Consider the following 17,613-nt stretch of genomic DNA (forward strand, 5'->3'; position numbering starts at 1 on the left):
ATTTTGAGAAGAAAATATAATTACTTCCAGATGCAATCTTGGAAGAAATGATGGTTTGCATTAATAGTGTCCTTAAGGCTTTTTTCCCATTTACCACTCTGTTCTAAGCTAAGAGAACTTCTCTACCTACAGATGTGACAGTCCCCTTTTGATACTGCCACCAGATGCTTTTTTTTATGTCAGCATATGGCTTTTTTTTTGAAGATTTTCAATACTTGTTTTCATACTATCATTATGAATAGATTTTTGCTTCTTATTTTTGGTTTGTTCCTCATAAAATTTGTGGCAAATCATTTAGGAATTAAGTCACTAAATAATGACACACTGAGTTTCAGACTTCATAACCAATGCATGCTAAAGTAAGACTTGTTGTTTTATCAACTGTCTCAATTTATACAAGAGCAATTTTTAGTGCTGTTTATATGTTCCCCCAATATATTTGGCCTTGTCCAGATTTATTGCATTAACAGGTTGAAAGGTACATGCAAATAAATTGGTTTATAGAATTAGGCATAGCCAAACCTCTCAACTGTCCCTGATTTTGGCTCAAAATGTTGCTCTTCCCCCTAATAATCCCTCCGCAAAATAGCAACTTTGGAAGAAAACATGGAGGGTTTACAATTAAGAAATAACTGTAATCATAGTTATAGATTACTTTTATTTCAGAAATGCATGTAGATTCTTTTATTTTGTCAGCTGCTCAAGTTAGCAGTACTAATATTAAAGTGTCCCTTCTTTGACAGGTTCCCAGCTGTATTGTGTGGCTATTTTATATTTTTACATCACATTTTTGGTCCATTTATCATAAAATTGTGTTTTTTTGGCAAATTAGTGACAAATCATTAAAGTCTGAAGTTAGAAAATAATGACAGACATTTGAGTTTTAGATTTCATACCATTCAGAAAATTCATACTAATGCAAGACCTATTCTATTATCTTTCTAAGTTTATAAGAGCAATATTTTTAAAAAATGTCCTTGCTTTTGGGCCTTTGTCCCACTTCTTTGTATGGCTTTGTCCAGATTTCTTGCTCTGAGATTGAGAGGTATGACAAATGTGTCAGGGTCATCACAGTCAGCCAGAGACATTTCAAATTGTGACATACTTGTTGCACCCCACTCCCCTATGTAGTGACTCTGGATGTGTCAAAGCAAGGCAAGGAGTAGTTATGCAGTGTAAATGTGCAGGGTATCCCCCCATCCAAGGTAGACACAAGTACTAGAGTGGCTTTTCATCTGTTCTTGATTTTTGCAGAATGGTCTGGTTTCTGTCATATTTTTTGTACTGTTGATTTATGCTTATTACTCAAAGTGCCTGTTGCTCTGTGTTTAAGTAGCAATACTTTAATGACCATCAGGTAAGCCTGGCTGAGATTGTAAGATGCAAGTAAGCTTTAATAAGCATACTGTTAAAGAATTGCCAACATTGAAAGCCTTTCTGTTGTTGCCATGTAGAGAATACTTAACTAATGTATAAGCCTTGGGTATTGAAATGCATATGACAGTATTTGTAATAAAGGGCAGGATTACATTATTTTAAGAAGCTCATTACACTTGGAGACTTCCAGTCATCTCTGCAGGCTTTACCCATAAACTAAACAGAATGCCAATCGTGTGGTCCATAACCTGTACAGTAATCCTTTTAAGCAATGTATCTTGAGCTTATTTCTTGTTTGCTTTTCATTTTTTACTTTGATCATGTTTTCCCCATGAAACAAGTAGATGGTTGTCAGGCAGCAGGTCTTTTTTTGGATAAGGAACATTTTTACAAGTGGGGGCATCAGAGATTTCTACTTTCAGCATGTTACTTGGTACTTTTAATAAAGCTGAATATAAATTATAATTAGAACTGCAGTGCAAGAAGTGGTTTGAGTTGAGTGCTGCTTGTTTTTCTTGTACTTGATTATGACTGGCATTCCATTAATGTATTTAAAAAAGTAATTTATTTTTCATGCCTCACAACCTTTATGTTTCCATCTAGATATTAAGTAAGCTGTCATGCAGCCAATGCACTGAAATATTTTCATTCTTCTACACTTCATTTTGTCTTGATTGGACTCTCATAATGACGGTTTGGCACCCACGGCAGTGTATTTAGTTAGTTTTTTGTGGTTTTGAGCATAGCTCTTCCCCTTTCTAGTTGACCACACCCCTTCCCATTGACCCCACCCATTCAGCTGTCTCCTGCAGCCCCCCTTTGATTTGAAGTCACCAGCCGCCACTGGCAACAGCTGGACCGGCCATAGAAGTTTCTCACCAGGAATGTACAGGGGAGAAAAAAATAAGTCCCTAGCAGAAAGATTAAAAGCCCTATCACTGTATTCTGTCTCCTACAGACTACTAAGGGACAATCTGTATCTGGCCTACAGAGCAGTCTCAGATCTGTCCCTGTTGGAAATGTTGTACATTCATAAATATAACTGCACAAGTTCACTCATTCCAAGGATCTTAACTTAGCCTCTGACATAAATAAATCTTGTTGGAGAGATAGACATGTCTCTCAGAGACTACACCTTCTTTGGAACAAGCTTCCCATTCATGTGAAACAAAGCCCTTCCCTGACCCCCTTCAAGCTAAACCTAGATCAATGGATAAGTAATCGTAAATTTATTCCTGGGGTGGCACCCATGTCCCTCATGGATAGAGGTAGTTGGTGTTAGATACCATACCATAAGCTCATACCTCTGTGAACTTTGTTTACGTAACTATTGAAAATTGGGAAGCATGTGTTTAATATGGGTAGGCTTGTAAGGGCTCTTGGGCTGTTAGCCTAGAAATATCCTATGAACCTATGAAAAAGTCACTTGCAAATCATTTTCTGACATTTTTTTTCTTTTCTCTAGACATGCAAACTTGAGATAAATTGTTTGGCAGTCCACATTTTCCATATTCTGTGTTGAGTGCTAAACATTGTTTTTATTGTTCTGACATGCACACCATGAACAAAATGGAACTTCATCAGCTGAGTCATGCTGAATATAAAAGCAGATCTCTTTGCTGATGTATTCTATTAAGTATTTCTTTCACATTGCAAATTGCCCTAACAGAATCATCAGATCTTAAGCAAGTCAGTTCCACAGCCAGCTTGTTCATTATACTACTTTCTACACATTTGTCAGTAGTGTCTAAATCTACATCAGACTATGGCAGTAGTTTAGTTCTTACTTTGCCATTTTTAACATTTTTATTAATAATTTAAAACATAGGCAAACGTGCATTCATATAAAAGAAAACAAACCACACTAACATGTTTCCAGTTGCATACATTATACACCATGCTATTTCTATAAATATCACCAGTCATCAATTACATAAATTGATTAATTCCTAACTTCCCTTAAACCTCACTCTTCCTCCTGAATATTATTTTGCATGTTTTGTTCCCACAGTCTCTGTTTATGTAATCTGTTCTTTCCTTTTCTAAAAATACCACTTCCATTTCTTTTATCTCTATTACAACATCCAAAACTTTAAATACAGTTGGTTTATACTTTGATTTCCATTTTCTACTAAGTGCTTTTTTGGTAGCCAAGATAATTTAACTTAATAAAGCCTTACTATGTCTAGAGAATTCAGATCCTGTGTCCCAGGTCAAAAGAATCATTTCCTTACACTCATTTGCTCACCCAATATTTCTGACAGAGTTATTTGTAGAGAATTTTTTAAAATTTGCCAAGTCATTACACTCCCAAAACATATGTTCACAGTTACCTCTTTCTTCCCCATCACAGCTCCATCATTTATTATTTATCTGAGGAAAAAATTCTTTGAACTCTGGTTTTATTATTTACCTGAGGAAAAATTATTTAAACTCTGATTGGTGTTAAATATATGCAAACACTTCTAAGCAAAAACCCTAAACCAATTCTCAGTTAATATAAAAGGGGATGAGATAAAAGTGGTGATGTATAATTAATCTAAGTGAAAATCTCCACGATCAGATGGTATTCCTATGGAAGTCTGGAATTTATGAGGGAATAAAATGATAAAAATCTGGAAGGCTTTGTTTAACAGTAGTTTAAAAGGAGGAGAAGAACCAGCATCTTGGAAGAAAGCTGTGGTGGGTGCAATACCCAAAGATGGCTAAGACCCATCAGACCCTGCTTCATATAGAGCCATTTCAATTTTAAATTTATAAATTTTTTTTAAGTTTATACTAGCTAAGTGAATGGCAAAGGTGTTGCCAAAATTGACAGATATAGATAAATGGCTTCTATATTACATTATCAAACTTTTAAAAGTTTGAACGTCCTGTGGTCGACACCATATGATCTAACTTTTAAAAGTTTGAAAATGTAATAAAAAATAAACCAAAGAAAAAACCTACCTGAATGGTTTAAGCAGGGGACAAGCACCCCTGCACCCCCCACTACCCCTGCTCTTTAAATATAGCAGCTCTGAGATCGCACTACAGTGCAGAAAAGGGAACTCTTCCCATTCCGTGCTGTACAGAGATCTCCGTTGAAATGTTCAAACTTTTAAAAGTTTGATCATATGGTGTCGACCATATGATGTTCAAACTTTTAAGAGTTCGATAACGTGGTATAGACCCAATAAATGTGGCTTTGTGGAGGAGATGCAAACATTTCCCAGAATTAATAGAACAATGATGATCCACTGGGAAGCAGAATGCAAGAAAATACTGTTGTTGTTGCTGGGGCTTGATGCATAGAAAGCATTAAAGAAAGTAAACTGGAATCTTATGAGTAAAGCAATGCAAGCATATGTATCTCCTCACACAATTATAAGGTTAATCAGGTGGATATATAAAGGATCAGAGACAAGAATTAAAGTATAAGAGTTTTACTCTGATAGGTTTGTCTGGACACAGGAGCCATGCAGGGGTGCCCTCTTTCTCTTTTTTCTTTGTTTTCTATAACAGTCATTGGTAAAAAAAAAAAAAAAGGAGGGACTCAGAAATTCAAGGATATAATTGGCATGATAATCAAATGTCTTTGCTTGCAGATGATATTATTTTGTACCTGACAAATCCAGAAAAGAACATCTCAATGCTGTAAAACATTCTGAGAATGTTTCAAGTCTTTTTGGGTTATAAAATTAATGAAGATAAAACAAAGGTATAGCTATAAATTATGTAACCACACATGAATTTGTTCAGCAATACCAATATTTGTGGGGACGTAATAAGATGAAGTATTTGGGAATATGAATTAAAAAGGCTTCTGTTACGGCAGCTAAGGATATGTGGGAAGACACTAAACAAAAGGTAATACAAAAACTGTGAAACTGAAAAATTTTGTTTATGAATTTAGATAGTAAGGTATAAGCAGTGAAAATGGCTTAGCCTTTTCATTTTACATATAGGTCAGACAAATTTTTATCAACCAGAGGAGGAGTTATGGACAATAATTAATAAAAAAATTGAAGTAATTTATCTGGGAGGAGAAGATGGTAAGAGTTAAGTGGGGTAACTTGACCATTCCAATAGAGCATGCTGATTAGGATTACCTGATGTGAAGGGATATTTTAGAGCTACACAATTAAGGCTCAAATGCATAACTATCAGAAGGTTATAAATGACATTGAAAATGGATGATGATATTACTGGGGGGATTATAAAAATAAAGGGAGAATGGGATTTTGGGTGCAGATCTTTAAGGAGAATAATAACAGCCATACAAAATATTATATTCCTAAATTAGCAAGAAGTATTCTATGAACTAAGCCAACACAACAATGGGGAAAACAGATTTTGCAGATATGGATGACTGCAAGTAGGGATACAGAGACTAGATAAAGGGAAGGATGGAATTTACTGGAGAAAATGGCAAAGGAACCAAAGTATTGGGAGCAAATAGCTAAATTGGGAAAGTTAATTTAATGGGAAGAGGCTAAGAAAATGTTTGGACTTCATGCTAGAGACTGCAGTCCCTGTCAGGGATTGATAGAGTATAGGCAAGGAGAAAGGGATAAAGGAATCTTAAGTCAACAACCTGGTCTGGTGTGGTTTGTAGTTGAATCTAGAACAGAAACTGTTATTAAAAGGGATAATTAGTGGAGCATATAAAATATTGCACAATAACTGTAAGAATCAATCAGAGGAGGTTAGAAAAGAGTGGGAAGAAAGATTGGATAAACAATTCACAAGGAAACAATGGGAAGATATATGTATGGCGTCTAAATATGCAACAAACTCCTTTGCCATTTTTATACCACAAGCGACTCTAACCGTCAGCAATTAATCATAATATCTCAGTCCTTGGCTGTATGCCATAATTCTACCATTCAGCCATAACAGAATCTTGTGTAAACTGATTTTCAGTGAAAAACAAATGGTAGATAAATGGCAAGTTCTTTTGTGCTCATTGTACTGCTTAAGCTTATCTTTAATAACAGCTTTACTTGGTCATGTTTTCTGTAGGAAGATGAAACATGTTGAAATCCTCAGTGACATCATCTCCAGCTACGTGAAGGAAATCGCAGCTTGAATCTTCTTGCTTTCTTCAGCTACGCCAGAAATATTACTTAAAGACTGAATGTTCTGTAATCAGTGCTTCCAGTTTTCTGCTAAATTTCCATGGAATGCCAGTAATGTTGATGGAGTGATTAGTATTATGGATGTCATGACAACCAATTCATCTGTGTATGAAATAAGGTTGAGGCTGAGCTATTGTGCTGCAAAATGTCAGTCCAGAATGTTGAATGTATATGAAAGGAAGATGGCTTTTTTCTGTATCATTTCCAGTTCTGGCTTCCTTTAGTAAGTCATTCCTATTTTGATGCATTATGCTGTATTTTTTAAAACTACTACTTTTTTTAATATGCCCATTTGGCACTGTTTTGTTTGAAATCTTGTTTGTAATTTGAATTATTATCCAGCAAAACACGTTCCATAGTTTCATGCTCATTGGGCCTCAGGATATGTTTTCATGAATGTTCATAGGTTCATAGGTTAATACTAGGATATTGATCTTGAGAGGCCAGACCCTAGGTGTATTTAAGATTACCCATCCATTAATCCTTGTTATGCTTAAATAGGGTCAGGGAGCTACTTTGCTTTACATTCAAGGAAAATCTATTCCATAAAAGATGGATTCTTTGAGACAGATATCTATCTCACCAGTAGGTCCTATTTATATTTCAGTGGAAGTTTAGTTCTCTCAAGCAGGTGTTTAAGGGATTATTTATTTTGTTGATATGCAGTAGGTTACATAGGTCTGGATCATTTGAGACTGTGTAGTACAGACAGTGGTCTCATCTCAAGAGAGAGAGAGCACTTTAAGGTGGTCTGTGTAGAACAAGGAAGACATGCCCATGCTTGCCCTAATGAGGAAATACTGCAGTCTGCCAAAATGAGGCATTTGTTTAGACACATACATATGAAAGGGATGGTGTTTTACTGTAGTATTGGTCTAATGAGTGAGGTGTAGAAAGGAATGATAACTTCCTTAGACCTCAAATATATACCCCTAGTGATCAGTTTTAGTAGATAAAATGATTTCATAATGACAACGGATACATGGTGATCAAAGGACAGCTCAATGTCAATGAAAGTCTCCAGGTTCTTAACGAATTAATCGTTTTTTAAAAGGGTGTCATCTGTGTGGTGGATATATAGGTTCCCAGGTTTACCAATGGACTAAATGCTGCATTTATGTCATACTGTTTAGTGCTGTGATGCAGGTAGCACTTGTCAGTGTGGGTGAGGTCCTCCTGGAGTATCTGGAAGTCAGATAGGAAGTTTATGAAAGCTCTGAGCTTGCAATCATCTGCAAAAGTTGTCATCCACAGGCCCTTGATGTTGGCTTTGATATCACAGAAGTAAATTCCAAAGAGAAGTGGTCCTAGAATCAATCCCACAGGGATATCACTGGTAAATACTCTTTCTGATGAGAGAGCACCTCCAGAACTAATAGACTGGATACTGACAGTAAGCCAGTTTACTATCCAGCACGTAATATAGGGTTTGCATTGAGTTTATTAATTGTTTGATAGTACTAAAATGTGGAATGATATCAAACTCCTTGGCATGGTCCAGGTAGGCAGCATGAACTAATTTGCCTGCATGAAATGCATATGTGACTTGTTTAAAGAAGACCATGTACAGGATCTGCCTTTAACAAACCCAGACTGTCTTGGGTCCAGGGCTAGTAGACTGCTTATGTCCTTGTTAATAATGTGCTTCAGTGCTTTACAGGTAAGTTTGATGAGGCTTATGAATCTAGAGTTTTCAGGGTCAATAATGGGTCGGGCTTGTGGATTGGGATGAGTATAGCAGTTCTCTATACCTCCGGTATGAACCACAAAAGCAGAAATGGTGCTGCATTGAACAACCAAGAAACAAAATTTGCAATAATTCCAGTAAACTACATTCCTCTAAACTAAATTGTTCATTATAGTTTAAATTTGAACAAAGATCAGTTAAGTGCTTTCATCTGTAACAGAAGGACATCTTCAGAATTGACCAAAAAAATGCTTACCAAATAATTTAATGATGTCATTTGAACCAATTAAGCATAGTTAAAAATTAAAGAATTAAAGAAACAAACATTCAACAAGCCCCAGACACTTAGCAAAATATTTAGATGCATATATAATAAACATTGTAATATGTTAACAATTAAATAAATTAAATATTATATCAAATACTTTCTCAACATTTAACTAGTCTCCTGTTGACAATTATTATTTATTAATTACTGATTAAAATATTACATTAATAAAATATTAAATAGTTTTCAAAGTTTAGATGCTGTTATTTTCATCAAGGGGACACTGGACACAGTCCTAGTCATCCCAGGAAGGTTGTGAGCATTTAACCAGAACTGCCATAGCAATTCCTTATATTCTAAACAATTTGCCCAAGTGCCCTCTCTAGGATTAGGGGCCACAATTTCCAAAATTCCAAACAGAAAGTTTGTGAAATCATTGCAGAGTAAGGAGTGTTGAAATAAGACATTCTTATCATTAGCTTTATAAATGTCATATACGTGTTCATAAATTCCCTTCAGAGGGTGCACTCAGTCTTTCCTGTATAAAAAGTGAGACGTGTCAAACATTTGGTTAAATTTAGCAAAACCCTTAGTAAAACTATTCCCATATTGGAAAGTAACCTTACTGTTCAAATACTTGTCTAAAATACAAGTCTCAGTTTCACTAATAAAATTACATTGACTACATGCTCCACAATTTTGAGTTCCAGTTTTCAAATTCCCATCAACTTGATTCATTCTTTCCCATTCAAAAAGTTGTTAAAAATTGTTAGCTACCTTTAACACAGACTGTGGTCTCTCTCCAACCTTTTGGTAAATACTGCGATTCCCTCTAAAGGTTTTCTAATTAGAGTTAATAACCTCAGTAATCTTGTTAGCATCATGACTGTATTCCAAAAGCATATCAATAGGGTAGCATTTTTTGGGCATATTGGACTTACATTCTTTAATTTTTCTATTCTTTTTTTTAACTATGCTTAATTGATTTTGATGACACCATTTACATTTTTTGGTACCATACCTTTCAACTTCTTACAGCAAAAAATCTGGACAAAGCCATAAATAATGGAGAGACAAAGGCCCAAAAATAGGGACAGATTTTAAATATTGCTGTTACAAACTTAGAAAGTTGATAGAATAACAGGTTTTGCGTTAGCATGAATTTTTTGAAGGTTATGAAGTCTGAAATTCAAAGGGCTGCCAATATTTTCTGACATTATGATTTGTCAGTAATTTGCCAGAAAACTGCAATTTTATGAAAAACAGATCATAATATTTCTGGACATTCAGGAAAAATATGTACAGTTGAGTGGTATATTTGGTACACATTTTTGGTCACTTCTGAACTGATCTTTATTAGAATTTAAATGAAAATAAATGATTTAGCCTTATGGGAACCTAGCTTTTTGGAATTACTGCAAGTTTTGTTTCTTGGTTGTTCACTGCAGTACTGTTTTTGCTTTTGTGGTTTCTAGTCATTTAGCAGGAATGTATTCTATAAACTGGCTAAGGGATGGCTCGAGTTCTTCTGTCTGTTGAAGATTGTGGTAGTCCTTTGGTTACTGAAATTAACCAGTCTATGTGTTGACTTGTCCTAGCTGGTTGATCTTTTGACCCCAGTGACTACAGCAAAATCAGCAGTGGAGCATGGATATCTTTTTCCTTGCTCCCCCTGTTACACCCTCTCAAGGGAACATGTTTGGTGTTGACATCCACCTTAGTTTTCCTTTGGCTATCCCACAAATTAATTCAACTGGAGTGAATGGTTCTTCTGACAATGGAAGCCCCCATATACAAACAGTAACAGTTATGGGTGCATGTTGTCACAACAACAGTAATTTTGGAAGCAACATAGTAAGGTTTAACAATGTTGCTTCTATAAGCAACTTTGTATCGACTGGCACCAATTCACAATTTAGTCCCAACCACAGCAGCGAATGGCTTGCTAAGGAATTTTCTGTTTCTGCTCATCCAGCAATGTAGGATGGACAGGTTAGATATTTGTCTTTATTTGACAGTATACAATTATTTGAAAACAAACTTTTTCAGCTACATTTCTTACAAATTGAAAATAGTTACTTTGAGGAGTGTTTAAAACTTAATACATTTACTCAATGTTTGCAGACTTTTAAGTTACCTAATAGAATTACTTATTCACCTTTGTAAGACATGGACTTGAAATTGTTAAGTTTTTAATTATAAGTAATGAACAAACTATGCAGGCTCTTTATGAGGAAGTCCTTGAACTAAATCTTAAAATCAGTAATGACTTATGTTTAACTTCCTATGAGTAACACTATGGGTTGGTATTTTCTCAATTTAATCAACAGTGTGTCAAGATCATTTCTAAGAAAAGAAAAAAAATTGCTAGAGATTTATAACAATATGAAATTAACATTGTGTATTATCTGTTTCACAGCCACAATAACAAACATAAACATCAGAACAATATTAATATTTTTAATGGTGATTTGAGATCAAGTTATTGATCCCCTCTTGGTCTGGAAACTAGTCCTGAATGATTTGGTGCTGATCCTGAAGTTCCTTTGGGCTCCCCTTTTTTACACAGATTGGAGAGGTTAGCCAACAAAACATATCACAAATTGAAGACGATGTTGGACAATCAGGGACATTGTTACCAGCACTCAGAGTAAATGGTCTTCCCCCTTCATCAACTAGTCACTACAGAGGGTGAACTTGACTTTGTGGAAAGAGAAAATTTAGATTCTGTTATCTGGAATAGTCATGGTTGTATATTTAATGTTTACCATGCTTATAACATTTTCAATTTGTCACCATTACATGTCGGTTTCTCTTTTTTTTCACTCATGATCTATGGATGTGGTTGATACATTACAGGAATTAAGGTTATGTACTAGGAAATTAAGTCGGGATATTGTGTTTGATAATTCACCTCAAGAGCACTGGGTCACCAAATTCTGGATGAAGAGTTGTTTTAATCCTCCTTTGTATCCTCTGATATCTACATTTGAAAAGGATTGTGAAGCCAATGTTTATGCTTTGGTCAAGGCTTATAAGTGGTCATTTTTGATAATTTGTCACCAGAAGAAAAATACTTACTATAGAATCTTAGGGAAATAAGGCCATCTGGTTAATGAAACCATGCAAGGGAGGTGATATTGTTTTGTTCAACAGTATTTCCTATTTTTCTCTATGTTTACTTTATTGCAGGACATTACACATATGATCCTGTGTCCAAAAAAAAAAAAACAGTGTTACATATTGTAAAATAGACTTGTTTTTGGAAGATTTGTTTTTTGCAACATGTGGTTAAAAACTATTTGATTTTTTGAAAAAAAAACTCTTTCCCCCAGATCCCTAGTGTTTTTGCAGTCCTGAAGGTCCACAAAAATGTTATTCATCCCCCTTTTAGACCTTCTGTTTCAGCTCAGAATGCTCAAACACATGCCTTGGCACTGTTTGTGAATATAATTTTAAGACTTGCCTACAGTTTTATACTCTATATTTTAGAGGACTCTTGGGATTTTTTGAGTAGATTGAATAATAATCTTTGAGATTCTAATCTAATATTTTTGATTGCTGATGTGGTAGATTTGTTCACATACATACCCCAAAATGTAGATATGATAGTCAAGTTGGATTTTTTAACTAATAAAGAGATTTGGTTAGAGAATAACTGTATTTATTTTGAGGGAGAGTTATATAAATAAATCAAGGGAGTGGCCATGGGGGCTGCTTGCACCCTCATTTTTGCCAGTCTTGTCATGAAATCTTGAGAAGACAAAGAATTTTTTCCTGACAACATATACCTCTAACATTGTAAATTATATCTGTGTTTTTTAGATGCCATGTTCATCTTATGGGGTGGTCCAGAGCAGGAAATTATGAATTTTATCAGCTATATGAGCAATACTACACAATTCTACCTTCTTTTTAAAGTTCACCCATACTACCAATTGGAAAGTTATTCATTATTTGGATGTTGCAATTTCCAAGGGGAATGGTGTTTTTTTCTTTCTCCATACATATGAAATCAACATTTAGTAATTCTTATCTTCATTTCATAAGTGCCCAACCTTACCATCAAGAAGTAAGTTTAGTTAAAGGACAACCTATTAGACTATCTCTGATGATTTCAAATTAATCGACATTTTTGGTGGAAATTAATATTCTTAAGGATATGTTATTTGAGAGGCATTATCCAATAAAATGAATGACACTTTTGAGTATATTATTGAACACAGGCAATCATGGCATTATCCTATTGTGGATAAATCTTGTGAGGGGCTAAATGGTTTATTTAAGCCCACTATGCCCCACAGGTGCTACACTACTGCTATGATTTTAGCACATAATCCTGATACTAACAATATTAGAGAGGTTATTAACTCTAACTGGAAAATCATTAGAGGGAATGACAATATTTATAAAAATGTAAGACAGAGATCACAGTTTGTGTTTAAGATGCCTAACAGTTTTGAACAACTGTTTGAACAGGAAGGAAGAATCAAGTTAATGGAAATCTGAAAATTGGAATTTAAAAATCTGGAGCATGTAATCAATGTAGTTTTATTAATGAAATTAAAGATTTGTATTTTAGATAATTACTTGGGCAGTAAGGTTACTTTCCAATACTGTAATTGTTCTACCAAGGTTTTGGAATACTTAGCTAAATGTTTGACATGTCTCGCTTTTTATGGGGGCAAAACTGAGCACACCCTCAGGATGAGAATTTATTAACACTTGTATGACATTTATAAAGTTAATGATAACAATTTATTTTGACACTCTTTGCTCTGTAATGATTTCAAAAACTTTGTGTTTGGAATTTTGAAACTTATAGCCCCTGAACCTAGAGTGAGAGAGAGACAGCACTTGGAAAAATTGGTTAGAATATAAGGAATTGCTATGGCTGTTCCGGTTAAATGCTCACAACCCTACTGGGATTAACAGAATTGTGTCCATAGCCCCCTTGATGTCAATGAGAGCAGCTAAACTTTGAAAAATATTTAATATCTTATTAATTTAATTTTTTTAACCAGCAATGATTTTTAGAGTATATTTTGATTAATAAATAGTAATAGTTGAAAAGGAGAGTAGTTAAATGTTGAGAAAGTATTCAATAAAATATTTAATTAATGTACTTAATTTTGAACATATTGTGAATTTTATTATATATTAATCAATTAATAAGATTTATACATCTCAATATTTTTTTTTACTTGGCTGGGGACTTATTGGATGTCTGTTTCTTTAATTCTTTAATTTTTTAACTATACTTATTTGGTTCTGATTACACCGTTTAAAATTTTTGGTAAGCATTTTTGGGTCAGTACTGAAGAAGTATTTGTATAATGGATGAAAGTGCTTAACTGTTCTTTGTTGGAATTTAAATGAAAATAAATTATTTAGTTTAATGGGAGTCTAGTTTTCTTAGAATTACTGCAAGTTTTGTACCTCTGGTATGAATCCAATGGAGAAATTGAGAATGTATAAACTTAGAAGTAAGGCTATGAGACAGTGTTTGGTGCTGGCAAGAAGGCAACCTGTCACATATCAGGACTAGTGAAGCTAGTGTTTTTGGACTTGAAGAGAGTACTCAAGACTTGCAATGAAGTTATCAGAGTGGGTGGTGCAGATATGCTAATGTTGTTATTGTTGTTGTCTTTCAGCTTTTCCTGGTTAGGGGTAGCCACAGCGGAACTCTGGTCCGCTAATGATTGGCAGCTGATTTTCACAAACGCCGAGGTGCCAGCTCGACGTTCAACCTTCAACGAAGGCACACCTATTTACGCATGTCTTTTGAATGCCCAGCCAACCACGGGGAGGACATGCAGACTCCACACAGAAGGCACTCCCCGCAATATGTTACGAAAAGTTAGTGGGAGATAGGAGAGTAAAGTTGAGTTGAATTTGTGTGCTAATACAATGGTTCTGTCCACAGTGGATGAATATATGTTGTTATTATGTATTAGCTATGTAATGCTGGACCTTTCTTCTAAGATTTCTATATTACTTGAAGAAGGCTTTGCATTTGTCCTTAGCATAGGTGGAAACTTTCAATTCATACTTGCTTTTGGTAAATTTGGTTCTGTTTCTGAATTCTTTGTTGAGCTTTTTGTGTTCTCCTCTATTAGACTGGGTATTAGGTGTGCACTTATGAGCTATGAATTTCTTCCTCTGTTGCATAGTATGTTTATACTAGGCTGCCATAATTGGCACTTATTCCTGCATTTGAGTCTAATGGGGACTAATACTGCAATACATGCTTTTAGGTCAAAATTTAATTTATCTTCAAATGAGGCAACGTGTGAAATGGGGTCATCAGGATGAGAAAGGTACTTAAATTTCATTAGGTCAGTCAGCTGGAGACAGTTTACCATAGAATAGTCTTGAAAGACAAAATAATTTTGTGGTATATCATATGTTGAACTAAAAGTGAGTGTTACTGAACTGTGGTCAGATCTGACCAGTGATGTGCTAAATGCAAATATCAAGCATGGAGTTATATTGCTGAGGGCTAGATCCAATGTTTTTGAATCCTCAGTAGGGAATTGAAGCATTCCTGTGTGCCTACTTATTTGTGGTAGTGTAGGTTTTGGAATTAATGAAAGGATGGTTGAAGTCTCCCAAGAAAATAGTGTTAGGTTCAACAGAGGGGGAAGACAGTTTGTGTACATCTGCCTCATGAAGGGAAGATGGCTTGAAGGGGAAACTGTAGCTGCCAGTGATGTGGTATGGAGTTTTGTTTTCCATGACAAGGATATGCAGGAGTTAATGGCTATTGTCCATCAAGCATCTAGAGTTTAATTGGATTTTTGGGAATGAGTTCTTACCCTCTACAATAATGCCATTATTTTCAGCACTGGATCTGAAAGAGTGGAAGGCATTCAAACCCTGCACTACGTGGGTGTTATTGCTATTTCAAAAACATGTTTCAGTAACTATAAAACTCCTTTATGTCTCAACCAAGTAACACGTAGACCAGTCATTATATTGACATACATATATCTATATGTATATATATATATATATATATATATATATATATATATATATATATATATATATATTATCATATTTATCATGTGTTTCATATGAATAGTTAAGTGGGATGTATATAGGTGTGTGTGTGTGTGTGTGTGTGTTTGCAAATGTGACTGGGATAGGTTTTGAGTAAGGGTTAGGCAAAGGAATGGATTAATGTATGTAGGATTAGAGTTTCTGTTAGGTTAGGGGATAGATTTAGAGTGTGTGGTGGGGGGTGGAGCTCTCTTTTTAGTGGTAATTTTATGGGAAGCATTTTTTATTTAATTAAGATACAGGGTGGGGTTAATGGCAGGGGTAGGCTTAGGGTTGGCATGCAAAACCCCTAGCCCTAAACCTACTGTGCATCTAAATTAAAAAAAAAAAAAAAAAAAACCTTCCATGAACACTACCCTCTTCAGACTAATTTGAGCTGAATGTGGCTGTGTTTCGTGTAGTGCATTAAAAAAGGAAACAAATTTCCTTTTCCAATACATTACCCAAAGCACATCCACATTCAGCTCATATTTGTCTGAAGAGTGGTACCAGTCATTACAGTGCTAATACACCAATGATGTATTAGCAATATAATGACTGGTCAATGTGTTTTGGTTGTTGTTTTATGTGTCAACCAATCATTAAATATATCTATATCTATATATATGTGTATATATATATATATATATATATATATATATATATATATATATATATATATATATATATATATATATATATATATACAGACAAACCTATACACACACACACACACATATATATATATATATATATATATATATATATATACACACACACACACACACACACACACACACACACACACACATACACACATATATATATATATATATATATATATATATATATATATATATATATATGGGTCTACTTCAAAGTATTGAAAGACCATATCATCGAAGACAAAATCATCGATATGACATGGGCGAAACTTTAAAACATCGAACACCTGGAACTCTTAATGCTATCAATGGGAAAAGAGCCAAGTGGCCACCAGGACAAAAAAAAAAACACAACAAAGCAAGTAAAGCCATCCAAAGAGCGGTGTTTTGCCCCCCACAACCCCCAAATAAATATATCATCACTGAGATTTCACTACAGTGGGGAAAGAGCAATGTTCACCATGGTGGCTGAGTGGTTGTTTTCCTGGGGTTTGTTTTCAATGTTCCAGGTGCTTGATGTTTTAAGGTTTCACCAATGTCATCTGGATGATGTCATCATCGATGATGTGGTCTTTTAATATTTTCAGGTAGACCCATATACATATATAAATATATATATATATATATCTATATATATATCCATCTATATATATATATATATATATATATATATATATATATATATATATGTATATATATATATATATAGATATCTACACACATATATATATATATATATATATATATATATATATATATAGTAATGGACATCTTTAGAATGACACCAGTACCTAAGCCAATAGTTACAATTAGACTATGGTAGGGTATTGCTCATGCCTTGTTTTACTTCAGGTGCATATTCTAAGAGTTCTGTTTTGCCTCACTTCATATGATTGAAGGACGTATTCCTCAAGTCATCTCTCCCACATGTACAATTACAAGGTCATATGTGTACTTAGGGTGAAGGGACTTGAGAGCCTTAGTGACATGGTGCAGCTAGGCACCTCAGTGACAGTTGTCATCCTGTCCTTGCTCAGCATAGTGGGTTGTGCATCTGTGTGATCTAGCAGTCATTTTTTTCACTTCTTCTTCTTCTGTTGGAACCATCTAGAATACCAACAGGTTTAGAGTTCACCTTCTCTAGTGATTGTGCATAACTTGACTAGATGTCTGTTAAAGTCAAATTTCTCAGTAAACACTTCATCCCTGTTTGATGCCATGTAATGTTGGGTTCTTGTTTCTGTCCTAGCGTTTCAGTTTTGATGGTCACATATAAGCACCAGTGATAAAGGCTAGATGTGCCGCACTACTTACTAACTTGACAACAACCCAAAGGCAAGAAAGAATCATATGTCATTCTACATGCAGATTAAACTTATGAGCATTTCTTAAGGGTATACCGCATTCTACATCATACCCACAGGTCACCTATAAGAAACATATGGCATGTAT

This window comes from Protopterus annectens, chromosome 9.part0 (genome assembly GCF_019279795.1).
Source record: "Protopterus annectens isolate FY-2018-M chromosome 9.part0, PAN1.0, whole genome shotgun sequence".
Classification (NCBI taxonomy): Eukaryota; Metazoa; Chordata; order Ceratodontiformes; family Protopteridae; genus Protopterus; species Protopterus annectens.